Genomic DNA, 12,509 nt, shown 5'->3' on the forward strand with positions numbered 1-12,509 from the left:
TTTCACACGCACGCCGTTCTCAGTCGGGGGGGAACCCACGCGGACTCTTCCGGGAGCTCACACGCGATCCCTCTCGCGCGCGCGCACACACACACACACGTACACGCGCACACACGCACACGCGCACACGCGCACACACACACTCCGTCAAAAAACCGTCAACTCTGAGTTCTGACGGGCCGGGACGCCGAAAACGACACGGACGCTTCAATTTTCACGAAGAAGTCAGAGGACAACCGGAACACGTTCCGTCCGTCCTCCTGATGCCGCGAGGGGTTTCTGCCGCTCTACGGCCGGGAGAACTTCCCCCTGAGCCCAGTCTGACACAGTCTATCGGGGGCAATCCATCCCTTTCAAATGCGATCCATTTAGGCTCAGTTCTGGTCCATAGTGGGATTTTATCGGGCTGCACGGGGCGAATGGTAGGGACAGGGTTTCAGGCAGACACGCTCGTGTGTCGCTATCTACCGCTCCCTACCGGCAGAAACAACGGGGACAGTGTCGCTGGTCACGCAGGGCACAGACAAGATCTGGATCCCGTGTGTGTTGGTTACATATGACGTTGTTGGAGGCCACGGCAACCTTGACATCGGACACAAAAGCGGGGGGTGCACCGTTCCCGGAGATACTGCAATACCGGGTCGATGCGCGGAGTGGACGGAGCAAGCCCCTATTCCATCTCCCTGTTCCAAAAATCAATTTAATATTTGGTCCCCGGATAGGGGACGTATCAGATATTAAACTGATAAGAACAGATACTACACTTGATCTTAGCCAAAAGGCCGAGAAGCGATAGCCCCGCGCCCTCGCTCGACGCCAGCGCATCCCCCGCACCGTCAGCTTCACTCACGACTTCATTCACAAATCAACCCCCACCCCGTCTCCGCCGCTCGGCCCGGAGCGACGGCGCATCTCCCCCATCGCCCCCATCGCCCCCATCGCCCCCATCGCCCCGGAGACGGAGGTCCCGGTGGAGGCCGACGTTCCTGCTTTACAAGAAACAACATGGCCGATGCATCTTCCGCATCTGCCCGGTCACGTGGCGCATCAAAGTAAACCCAGGACTTCAACAAGCAGACTCCTCGGAACCTGATGAACGAATGGGGAAAAATGAAAGAGAGCCAGGGGTAGAAGCGGTGACTACTGGCGACCGCAAAGGAGCAGAGACCAGCGTAAAAAGAAGCGAGGGGGGCATCGAAGAGGATGAGGAGTTCAAAGGCAGTGGGTCCCGATGACGTAGCGTACAGGTGGAGGCATGGAAGTGTCTAGGAGAGCCAGCGGTACGGAGGTCAGCGGCTGGATTATTCAACAGCGAGAGACACGAACGAGAGAAAAAGAAATACAGCGCACATGGAGAAACACTGTACAGGGATGAGAAGAAAGGCGGCGAGCGACGGACGGAGGCAGGCGGCGAGACAACGGAAAGTGACCCGAAAGGTAAGGCGGGGAGCTATGACTGAGCGAGCGCGTGTGGCGCCGGGCTTCACGGTGACTCCGGTGGGACAGACACAAGGGAATGAGCGGCGTGTGTCCGTGTGTGAAATGTTGGCGCTCTTGAGAGACAGCACCCCCTGCTGGGGACAGAGAGGACGACCATGAAAAAGCTTACGGCACCTGGTATTCCCAGGCGGTCTCCCATCCAAGTACTAACCAGGCCCGACCCTGCTTAGCTTCCGGGATCAGACGAGATCGGGCGTGTTCAGGGTGGTATGGCCGTAAACGAGAGAGGCCCGCGCGGAAGGGCTCTTTATAAGCAGCCGTCCTCTGTCTTTTCCACCTCCAGTCATCTCCACGTCTGTCAGGAGCTCCTTCTATTTAGTCGCCATGATTACAGCCAGTGGCGCCCAAGGCTACTCGAACCGAACATCATCAGACACTCTTTACCTTCGGCTGCAGCCTAAGGTAAAGGGGGAGCTGCCAAAGGCCATACCAGGACTGGTATGCACGGCGGGACACTTCATGACAAGAGAAAGAGAAAAATAAATAAAATACACATGGAAAAAAAGGACGAGTACCACAGATGCAGTATTTGCGCCCAGAATGCTCATAGACAAGTACAGAGGGGGCCGGCGGGAGCCGCATTGCCTTTTTGTACACCTAGAAAAGGCCTACGACAGGTTGCCAAGAGAGGAGCTCTGGTATCCTATGAGGAAGTCTGGAGCGGCAGAGAAGTGTGTTACACTGGTGCAGGACATGTATGCTAGCTGGGAGACAGTGGTGCGTGCGGTGTGCTGTAAGACGGTACCAGAGAAGATCGCCCCCATCGCCCCGGAGACGGAGGTCCCGGTGGAGGCCGACGTTCCTGCTTTACAAGAAACAACATGGCCGATGCATCTTCCGCATCTGCCCGGTCACGTGGCGCATCAAAGTAAACCCAGGACTTCAACAAGCAGACTCCTCGGAACCTGATGAACGAATGGGGAAAAATGAAAGAGAGCCAGGGGTAGAAGCGGTGACTACTGGCGACCGCAAAGGAGCAGAGACCAGCGTAAAAAGAAGCGAGGGGGGCATCGAAGAGGATGAGGAGTTCAAAGGCAGTGGGTCCCGATGACGTAGCGTACAGGTGGAGGCATGGAAGTGTCTAGGAGAGCCAGCGGTACGGAGGTCAGCGGCTGGATTATTCAACAGCGAGAGACACGAACGAGAGAAAAAGAAATACAGCGCACATGGAGAAACACTGTACAGGGATGAGAAGAAAGGCGGCGAGCGACGGACGGAGGCAGGCGGCGAGACAACGGAAAGTGACCCGAAAGGTAAGGCGGGGAGCTATGACTGAGCGAGCGCGTGTGGCGCCGGGCTTCACGGTGACTCCGGTGGGACAGACACAAGGGAATGAGCGGCGTGTGTCCGTGTGTGAAATGTTGGCGCTCTTGAGAGACAGCACCCCCTGCTGGGGACAGAGAGGACGACCATGAAAAAGCTTACGGCACCTGGTATTCCCAGGCGGTCTCCCATCCAAGTACTAACCAGGCCCGACCCTGCTTAGCTTCCGAGATCAGACGAGATCGGGCGTGTTCAGGGTGGTATGGCCGTAAACGAGAGAGGCCCGCGCGGAAGGGCTCTTTATAAGCAGCCGTCCTCTGTCTTTTCCACCTCCAGTCATCTCCACGTCTGTCAGGAGCTCCTTCTATTTAGTCGCCATGATTACAGCCAGTGGCGCCCAAGGCTACTCGAACCGAACATCATCAGACACTCTTTACCTTCGGCTGCAGCCTAAGGTAAAGGGGGAGCTGCCAAAGGCCATACCAGGACTGGTATGCATGGCGGGACACTTCATGACAAGAGAAAGAGAAAAATAAATAAAATACACATGGAAAAAAAGGACGAGTACCACAGATGCAGTATTTGCGCCCAGAATGCTCATAGACAAGTACAGAGGGGGCCGGCGGGAGCCGCATTGCCTTTTTGTACACCTAGAAAAGGCCTACGACAGGTTGCCAAGAGAGGAGCTCTGGTATCCTATGAGGAAGTCTGGAGCGGCAGAGAAGTGTGTTACACTGGTGCAGGACATGTATGCTAGCTGGGAGACAGTGGTGCGTGCGGTGTGCTGTAAGACGGTACCAGAGAAGTTCGAGGTGGAAGCGGGACTCCGTCGGGGATGGGCCCTGAGCCCCTTCTTGTTCGCAATGGTGACGCACGGGCGGGCTGACCGATGAGGGTAGACATGAGTCTCCACGGACCGTGACCTTCGCAGATGCCGTTGTGATCTGTAGTGAGAGCAGAAAACAGGTGGAGGTCGAGATAAGATAAGATAAGATAAGATAAGATAAGATAAGAACAACTTTATTAATCCCGAAGGAAACTGTTCCTTGTGCCAGAGTTCCAGAAAATATAACAGTAATAAATAATAAAAGGCAGAATTAGAAATCAAAATACACTATAAACTGTAAAGTGTCTCGGTGAAACTATAGAGAGGTGGGGGTATGCTCTGGAAAGGAGAGGAACGAAAGTTAGTCGCAGCAAGACAGCATACATGTGTGGGGATGAGAGGAACTCGGGTGGAACGGTGAGGCTACAGGGAGTGGAGATCAAGAAGCAGGAGCATTTCAGGGACTTGGACACTCTGGATTGTTTTCTGGCCCGATCGTAAATCCACGCTTTCGCGGTGCACCTGCCATGTGCAACGACAACTCCCTGGTTGGGTCACAGCCCGGCCAGGGAGGGTGGGCGCGCGCGACCATAAACAGTGAACCCGGCCTCCAGCGACACAGACTTGCTCTTGAACAGCGCGACAGGGGAGAGCGCGGACGCAGTCCCCCACTACCAGAAATTATGCAGTCGAGATTCCCACATTTGGGGAATTCGCAGGGGTCAGCACAGCCGCAGTGCAATGGCTGAGCCTCGCCCTGGGTGAACCACCTTCTTGATCATGGTATCTCCCCTGCCAGGTAAGTATGAGTCGCACGCGTCCCGCGCACGGACCGCTTTCACACGCACGCCGTTCTCAGTCGGGGGGGAACCCACGCGGACTCTTCCGGGAGCTCACACGCGATCCCTCTCGCGCGCGCGCACACACACACACACGTACACGCGCACACACGCACACGCGCACACGCGCACACACACACTCCGTCAAAAAACCGTCAACTCTGAGTTCTGACGGGCCGGGACGCCGAAAACGACACGGACGCTTCAATTTTCACGAAGAAGTCAGAGGACAACCGGAACACGTTCCGTCCGTCCTCCTGATGCCGCGAGGGGTTTCTGCCGCTCTACGGCCGGGAGAACTTCCCCCTGAGCCCAGTCTGACACAGTCTATCGGGGGCAATCCATCCCTTTCAAATGCGATCCATTTAGGCTCAGTTCTGGTCCATAGTGGGATTTTATCGGGCTGCACGGGGCGAATGGTAGGGACAGGGTTTCAGGCAGACACGCTCGTGTGTCGCTATCTACCGCTCCCTACCGGCAGAAACAACGGGGACAGTGTCGCTGGTCACGCAGGGCACAGACAAGATCTGGATCCCGTGTGTGTTGGTTACATATGACGTTGTTGGAGGCCACGGCAACCTTGACATCGGACACAAAAGCGGGGGGTGCACCGTTCCCGGAGATACTGCAATACCGGGTCGATGCGCGGAGTGGACGGAGCAAGCCCCTATTCCATCTCCCTGTTCCAAAAATCAATTTAATATTTGGTCCCCGGATAGGGGACGTATCAGATATTAAACTGATAAGAACAGATACTACACTTGATCTTAGCCAAAAGGCCGAGAAGCGATAGCCCCGCGCCCTCGCTCGACGCCAGCGCATCCCCCGCACCGTCAGCTTCACTCACGACTTCATTCACAAATCAACCCCCACCCCGTCTCCGCCGCTCGGCCCGGAGCGACGGCGCATCTCCCCCATCGCCCCCATCGCCCCCATCGCCCCCATCGCCCCGGAGACGGAGGTCCCGGTGGAGGCCGACGTTCCTGCTTTACAAGAAACAACATGGCCGATGCATCTTCCGCATCTGCCCGGTCACGTGGCGCATCAAAGTAAACCCAGGACTTCAACAAGCAGACTCCTCGGAACCTGATGAACGAATGGGGAAAAATGAAAGAGAGCCAGGGGTAGAAGCGGTGACTACTGGCGACCGCAAAGGAGCAGAGACCAGCGTAAAAAGAAGCGAGGGGGGCATCGAAGAGGATGAGGAGTTCAAAGGCAGTGGGTCCCGATGACGTAGCGTACAGGTGGAGGCATGGAAGTGTCTAGGAGAGCCAGCGGTACGGAGGTCAGCGGCTGGATTATTCAACAGCGAGAGACACGAACGAGAGAAAAAGAAATACAGCGCACATGGAGAAACACTGTACAGGGATGAGAAGAAAGGCGGCGAGCGACGGACGGAGGCAGGCGGCGAGACAACGGAAAGTGACCCGAAAGGTAAGGCGGGGAGCTATGACTGAGCGAGCGCGTGTGGCGCCGGGCTTCACGGTGACTCCGGTGGGACAGACACAAGGGAATGAGCGGCGTGTGTCCGTGTGTGAAATGTTGGCGCTCTTGAGAGACAGCACCCCCTGCTGGGGACAGAGAGGACGACCATGAAAAAGCTTACGGCACCTGGTATTCCCAGGCGGTCTCCCATCCAAGTACTAACCAGGCCCGACCCTGCTTAGCTTCCGGGATCAGACGAGATCGGGCGTGTTCAGGGTGGTATGGCCGTAAACGAGAGAGGCCCGCGCGGAAGGGCTCTTTATAAGCAGCCGTCCTCTGTCTTTTCCACCTCCAGTCATCTCCACGTCTGTCAGGAGCTCCTTCTATTTAGTCGCCATGATTACAGCCAGTGGCGCCCAAGGCTACTCGAACCGAACATCATCAGACACTCTTTACCTTCGGCTGCAGCCTAAGGTAAAGGGGGAGCTGCCAAAGGCCATACCAGGACTGGTATGCACGGCGGGACACTTCATGACAAGAGAAAGAGAAAAATAAATAAAATACACATGGAAAAAAAGGACGAGTACCACAGATGCAGTATTTGCGCCCAGAATGCTCATAGACAAGTACAGAGGGGGCCGGCGGGAGCCGCATTGCCTTTTTGTACACCTAGAAAAGGCCTACGACAGGTTGCCAAGAGAGGAGCTCTGGTATCCTATGAGGAAGTCTGGAGCGGCAGAGAAGTGTGTTACACTGGTGCAGGACATGTATGCTAGCTGGGAGACAGTGGTGCGTGCGGTGTGCTGTAAGACGGTACCAGAGAAGATCGCCCCCATCGCCCCGGAGACGGAGGTCCCGGTGGAGGCCGACGTTCCTGCTTTACAAGAAACAACATGGCCGATGCATCTTCCGCATCTGCCCGGTCACGTGGCGCATCAAAGTAAACCCAGGACTTCAACAAGCAGACTCCTCGGAACCTGATGAACGAATGGGGAAAAATGAAAGAGAGCCAGGGGTAGAAGCGGTGACTACTGGCGACCGCAAAGGAGCAGAGACCAGCGTAAAAAGAAGCGAGGGGGGCATCGAAGAGGATGAGGAGTTCAAAGGCAGTGGGTCCCGATGACGTAGCGTACAGGTGGAGGCATGGAAGTGTCTAGGAGAGCCAGCGGTACGGAGGTCAGCGGCTGGATTATTCAACAGCGAGAGACACGAACGAGAGAAAAAGAAATACAGCGCACATGGAGAAACACTGTACAGGGATGAGAAGAAAGGCGGCGAGCGACGGACGGAGGCAGGCGGCGAGACAACGGAAAGTGACCCGAAAGGTAAGGCGGGGAGCTATGACTGAGCGAGCGCGTGTGGCGCCGGGCTTCACGGTGACTCCGGTGGGACAGACACAAGGGAATGAGCGGCGTGTGTCCGTGTGTGAAATGTTGGCGCTCTTGAGAGACAGCACCCCCTGCTGGGGACAGAGAGGACGACCATGAAAAAGCTTACGGCACCTGGTATTCCCAGGCGGTCTCCCATCCAAGTACTAACCAGGCCCGACCCTGCTTAGCTTCCGAGATCAGACGAGATCGGGCGTGTTCAGGGTGGTATGGCCGTAAACGAGAGAGGCCCGCGCGGAAGGGCTCTTTATAAGCAGCCGTCCTCTGTCTTTTCCACCTCCAGTCATCTCCACGTCTGTCAGGAGCTCCTTCTATTTAGTCGCCATGATTACAGCCAGTGGCGCCCAAGGCTACTCGAACCGAACATCATCAGACACTCTTTACCTTCGGCTGCAGCCTAAGGTAAAGGGGGAGCTGCCAAAGGCCATACCAGGACTGGTATGCATGGCGGGACACTTCATGACAAGAGAAAGAGAAAAATAAATAAAATACACATGGAAAAAAAGGACGAGTACCACAGATGCAGTATTTGCGCCCAGAATGCTCATAGACAAGTACAGAGGGGGCCGGCGGGAGCCGCATTGCCTTTTTGTACACCTAGAAAAGGCCTACGACAGGTTGCCAAGAGAGGAGCTCTGGTATCCTATGAGGAAGTCTGGAGCGGCAGAGAAGTGTGTTACACTGGTGCAGGACATGTATGCTAGCTGGGAGACAGTGGTGCGTGCGGTGTGCTGTAAGACGGTACCAGAGAAGTTCGAGGTGGAAGCGGGACTCCGTCGGGGATGGGCCCTGAGCCCCTTCTTGTTCGCAATGGTGACGCACGGGCGGGCTGACCGATGAGGGTAGACATGAGTCTCCACGGACCGTGACCTTCGCAGATGCCGTTGTGATCTGTAGTGAGAGCAGAAAACAGGTGGAGGTCGAGATAAGATAAGATAAGATAAGATAAGATAAGATAAGAACAACTTTATTAATCCCGAAGGAAACTGTTCCTTGTGCCAGAGTTCCAGAAAATATAACAGTAATAAATAATAAAAGGCAGAATTAGAAATCAAAATACACTATAAACTGTAAAGTGTCTCGGTGAAACTATAGAGAGGTGGGGGTATGCTCTGGAAAGGAGAGGAACGAAAGTTAGTCGCAGCAAGACAGCATACATGTGTGGGGATGAGAGGAACTCGGGTGGAACGGTGAGGCTACAGGGAGTGGAGATCAAGAAGCAGGAGCATTTCAGGGACTTGGACACTCTGGATTGTTTTCTGGCCCGATCGTAAATCCACGCTTTCGCGGTGCACCTGCCATGTGCAACGACAACTCCCTGGTTGGGTCACAGCCCGGCCAGGGAGGGTGGGCGCGCGCGACCATAAACAGTGAACCCGGCCTCCAGCGACACAGACTTGCTCTTGAACAGCGCGACAGGGGAGAGCGCGGACGCAGTCCCCCACTACCAGAAATTATGCAGTCGAGATTCCCACATTTGGGGAATTCGCAGGGGTCAGCACAGCCGCAGTGCAATGGCTGAGCCTCGCCCTGGGTGAACCACCTTCTTGATCATGGTATCTCCCCTGCCAGGTAAGTATGAGTCGCACGCGTCCCGCGCACGGACCGCTTTCACACGCACGCCGTTCTCAGTCGGGGGGGAACCCACGCGGACTCTTCCGGGAGCTCACACGCGATCCCTCTCGCGCGCGCGCACACACACACGTACACGCGCACACACGCACACGCGCACACGCGCACACACACACTCCGTCAAAAAACCGTCAACTCTGAGTTCTGACGGGCCGGGACGCCGAAAACGACACGGACGCTTCAATTTTCACGAAGAAGTCAGAGGACAACCGGAACACGTTCCGTCCGTCCTCCTGATGCCGCGAGGGGTTTCTGCCGCTCTACGGCCGGGAGAACTTCCCCCTGAGCCCAGTCTGACACAGTCTATCGGGGGCAATCCATCCCTTTCAAATGCGATCCATTTAGGCTCAGTTCTGGTCCATAGTGGGATTTTATCGGGCTGCACGGGGCGAATGGTAGGGACAGGGTTTCAGGCAGACACGCTCGTGTGTCGCTATCTACCGCTCCCTACCGGCAGAAACAACGGGGACAGTGTCGCTGGTCACGCAGAGCACAGACAAGATCTGGATCCCGTGTGTGTTGGTTACGTATGACGTTGTTGGAGGCCACGGCAACCTTGACATCGGACACAAAAGCGGGGGGTGCACCGTTCCCGGAGATACTGCAATACCGGGTCGATGCGCGGAGTGGACGGAGCAAGCCCCTATTCCATCTCCCTGTTCCAAAAATCAATTTAATATTTGGTCCCCGGATAGGGGACGTATCAGATATTAAACTGATAAGAACAGATACTACACTTGATCTTAGCCAAAAGGCCGAGAAGCGATAACCCCGCGCCCTCGCTCGACGCCAGCGCATCCCCCGCACCGTCAGCTTCACTCACGACTTCATTCACAAATCAACCCCCACCCCGTCTCCGCCGCTCGGCCCGGAGCGACGGCGCATCTCCCCCATCGCCCCCATCGCCCCGGAGACGGAGGTCCCGGTGGAGGCCGACGTTCCTGCTTTACAAGAAACAACATGGCCGATGCATCTTCCGCATCTGCCCGGTCACGTGGCGCATCAAAGTAAACCCAGGACTTCAACAAGCAGACTCCTCGGAACCTGATGAACGAATGGGGAAAAATGAAAGAGAGCCAGGGGTAGAAGCGGTGACTACTGGCGACCGCAAAGGAGCAGAGACCAGCGTAAAAAGAAGCGAGGGGGGCATCGAAGAGGATGAGGAGTTCAAAGGCAGTGGGTCCCGATGACGTAGCGTACAGGTGGAGGCATGGAAGTGTCTAGGAGAGCCAGCGGTACGGAGGTCAGCGGCTGGATTATTCAACAGCGAGAGACACGAACGAGAGAAAAAGAAATACAGCGCACATGGAGAAACACTGTACAGGGATGAGAAGAAAGGCGGCGAGCGACGGACGGAGGCAGGCGGCGAGACAACGGAAAGTGACCCGAAAGGTAAGGCGGGGAGCTATGACTGAGCGAGCGCGTGTGGCGCCGGGCTTCACGGTGACTCCGGTGGGACAGACACAAGGGAATGAGCGGCGTGTGTCCGTGTGTGAAATGTTGGCGCTCTTGAGAGACAGCACCCCCTGCTGGGGACAGAGAGGACGACCATGAAAAAGCTTACGGCACCTGGTATTCCCAGGCGGTCTCCCATCCAAGTACTAACCAGGCCCGACCCTGCTTAGCTTCCGAGATCAGACGAGATCGGGCGTGTTCAGGGTGGTATGGCCGTAAACGAGAGAGGCCCGCGCGGAAGGGCTCTTTATAAGCAGCCGTCCTCTGTCTTTTCCACCTCCAGTCATCTCCACATCTGTCAGGAGCTCCTTCTCTTTAGTCGCCATGATTACAGCCAGTGGCGCCCAAGGCTACTCGAACCGAACATCATCAGACACTCTTTACCTTCGGCTGCAGCCTAAGGTAAAGGGGGAGCTGCCAAAGGCCATACCAGGACTGGTATGCACGGCGGGACACTTCATGACAAGAGAAAGAGAAAAATAAATAAAATACACATGGAAAAAAAGGACGAGTACCACAGATGCAGTATTTGCGCCCAGAATGCTCATAGACAAGTACAGAGGGGGCCGGCGGGAGCCGCATTGCCTTTTTGTACACCTAGAAAAGGCCTACGACAGGTTGCCAAGAGAGGAGCTCTGGTATCCTATGAGGAAGTCTGGAGCGGCAGAGAAGTGTGTTACACTGGTGCAGGACATGTATGCTAGCTGGGAGACAGTGGTGCGTGCGGTGTGCTGTAAGACGGTACCAGAGAAGTTCGAGGTGGAAGCGGGACTCCGTCGGGGATGGGCCCTGAGCCCCTTCTTGTTCGCAATGGTGACGCACGGGCGGGCTGACCGATGAGGGTAGACATGAGTCTCCACGGACCGTGACCTTCGCAGATGCCGTTGTGATCTGTAGTGAGAGCAGAAAACAGGTGGAGGTCGAGATAAGATAAGATAAGATAAGATAAGATAAGATAAGAACAACTTTATTAATCCCGAAGGAAACTGTTCCTTGTGCCAGAGTTCCAGAAAATATAACAGTAATAAATAATAAAAGGCAGAATTAGAAATCAAAATACACTATAAACTGTAAAGTGTCTCGGTGAAACTATAGAGAGGTGGGGGTATGCTCTGGAAAGGAGAGGAACGAAAGTTAGTCGCAGCAAGACAGCATACATGTGTGGGGATGAGAGGAACTCGGGTGGAACGGTGAGGCTACAGGGAGTGGAGATCAAGAAGCAGGAGCATTTCAGGGACTTGGACACTCTGGATTGTTTTCTGGCCCGATCGTAAATCCACGCTTTCGCGGTGCACCTGCCATGTGCAACGACAACTCCCTGGTTGGGTCACAGCCCGGCCAGGGAGGGTGGGCGCGCGCGACCATAAACAGTGAACCCGGCCTCCAGCGACACAGACTTGCTCTTGAACAGCGCGACAGGGGAGAGCGCGGACGCAGTCCCCCACTACCAGAAATTATGCAGTCGAAATTCCCACATTTGGGGAATTCGCAGGGGTCAGCACAGCCGCAGTGCAATGGCTGAGCCTCGCCCTGGGTGAACCACCTTCTTGATCATGGTATCTCCCCTGCCAGGTAAGTATGAGTCGCACGCGCCCCGCGCACGGACCGCTTTCACACGCACGCCGTTCTCAGTCGGGGGGGAACCCACGCGGACTCTTCCGGGAGCTCACACGCGATCCCTCTCGCGCGCGCGCACACACACACACACGTACACGCGCACACACGCACACGCGCACACGCGCACACACACACTCCGTCAAAAAACCGTCAACTCTGAGTTCTGACGGGCCGGGACGCCGAAAACGACACGGACGCTTCAATTTTCACGAAGAAGTCAGAGGACAACCGGAACACGTTCCGTCCGTCCTCCTGATGCCGCGAGGGGTTTCTGCCGCTCTACGGCCGGGAGAACTTCCCCCTGAGCCCAGTCTGACACAGTCTATCGGGGGCAATCCATCCCTTTCAAATGCGATCCATTTAGGCTCAGTTCTGGTCCATAGTGGGATTTTATCGGGCTGCACGGGGCGAATGGTAGGGACAGGGTTTCAGGCAGACACGCTCGTGTGTCGCTATCTACCGCTCCCTACCGGCAGAAACAACGGGGACAGTGTCGCTGGTCACGCAGGGCACAGACAAGATCTGGATCCCGTGTGTGTTGGTTACGTATGACGTTGTTGGAGG

General features: G+C 55.8%; 11 non-coding genes across 11 annotated transcripts; all 11 read right to left on the reverse strand.

Moving 5' to 3' along the window:
• Positions 1 to 603: 603 nt before the first annotated feature.
• LOC147220417 (U2 spliceosomal RNA) lies at positions 604 to 794 on the reverse strand. The gene has a single exon (XR_015108094.1). It is a non-coding gene; the product is annotated as a U2 spliceosomal RNA (small nuclear RNA).
• Positions 795 to 1,602: 808 nt separating this feature from the next.
• On the reverse strand, positions 1,603 to 1,721 carry LOC147220418 (5S ribosomal RNA). Its single transcript, XR_015108454.1, has one exon. It is a non-coding gene; the product is annotated as a 5S ribosomal RNA (ribosomal RNA).
• A 1,197-nt stretch (positions 1,722 to 2,918) lies between these two features.
• On the reverse strand, positions 2,919 to 3,037 carry LOC147220419 (5S ribosomal RNA). Its single transcript, XR_015108290.1, has one exon. It is a non-coding gene; the product is annotated as a 5S ribosomal RNA (ribosomal RNA).
• Positions 3,038 to 4,232: 1,195 nt separating this feature from the next.
• Positions 4,233 to 4,396, reverse strand: LOC147220420 (U1 spliceosomal RNA). The gene has a single exon (XR_015108637.1). It is a non-coding gene; the product is annotated as a U1 spliceosomal RNA (small nuclear RNA).
• Positions 4,397 to 5,028: 632 nt separating this feature from the next.
• LOC147220421 (U2 spliceosomal RNA) lies at positions 5,029 to 5,219 on the reverse strand. Its single transcript, XR_015108095.1, has one exon. It is a non-coding gene; the product is annotated as a U2 spliceosomal RNA (small nuclear RNA).
• Positions 5,220 to 6,027: 808 nt separating this feature from the next.
• On the reverse strand, positions 6,028 to 6,146 carry LOC147220422 (5S ribosomal RNA). The gene has a single exon (XR_015108455.1). It is a non-coding gene; the product is annotated as a 5S ribosomal RNA (ribosomal RNA).
• A 1,197-nt stretch (positions 6,147 to 7,343) lies between these two features.
• Positions 7,344 to 7,462, reverse strand: LOC147220423 (5S ribosomal RNA). The gene has a single exon (XR_015108291.1). It is a non-coding gene; the product is annotated as a 5S ribosomal RNA (ribosomal RNA).
• Positions 7,463 to 8,657: 1,195 nt separating this feature from the next.
• Positions 8,658 to 8,821, reverse strand: LOC147220424 (U1 spliceosomal RNA). Its single transcript, XR_015108648.1, has one exon. It is a non-coding gene; the product is annotated as a U1 spliceosomal RNA (small nuclear RNA).
• Positions 8,822 to 9,449: 628 nt separating this feature from the next.
• On the reverse strand, positions 9,450 to 9,640 carry LOC147220425 (U2 spliceosomal RNA). Its single transcript, XR_015108096.1, has one exon. It is a non-coding gene; the product is annotated as a U2 spliceosomal RNA (small nuclear RNA).
• Positions 9,641 to 10,430: 790 nt separating this feature from the next.
• On the reverse strand, positions 10,431 to 10,549 carry LOC147220426 (5S ribosomal RNA). The gene has a single exon (XR_015108292.1). It is a non-coding gene; the product is annotated as a 5S ribosomal RNA (ribosomal RNA).
• Positions 10,550 to 11,744: 1,195 nt separating this feature from the next.
• Positions 11,745 to 11,908, reverse strand: LOC147220427 (U1 spliceosomal RNA). Its single transcript, XR_015108131.1, has one exon. It is a non-coding gene; the product is annotated as a U1 spliceosomal RNA (small nuclear RNA).
• Between the last annotated feature and the right edge of the window lie 601 nt (positions 11,909 to 12,509).

Source organism: Fistularia commersonii, chromosome 24 (assembly GCF_037954325.1).
Source record: "Fistularia commersonii isolate RoL2024-O1a breed Wild chromosome 24, RoL_Fcom_v1.0, whole genome shotgun sequence".
Classification (NCBI taxonomy): domain Eukaryota; kingdom Metazoa; phylum Chordata; class Actinopteri; order Syngnathiformes; family Fistulariidae; genus Fistularia; species Fistularia commersonii.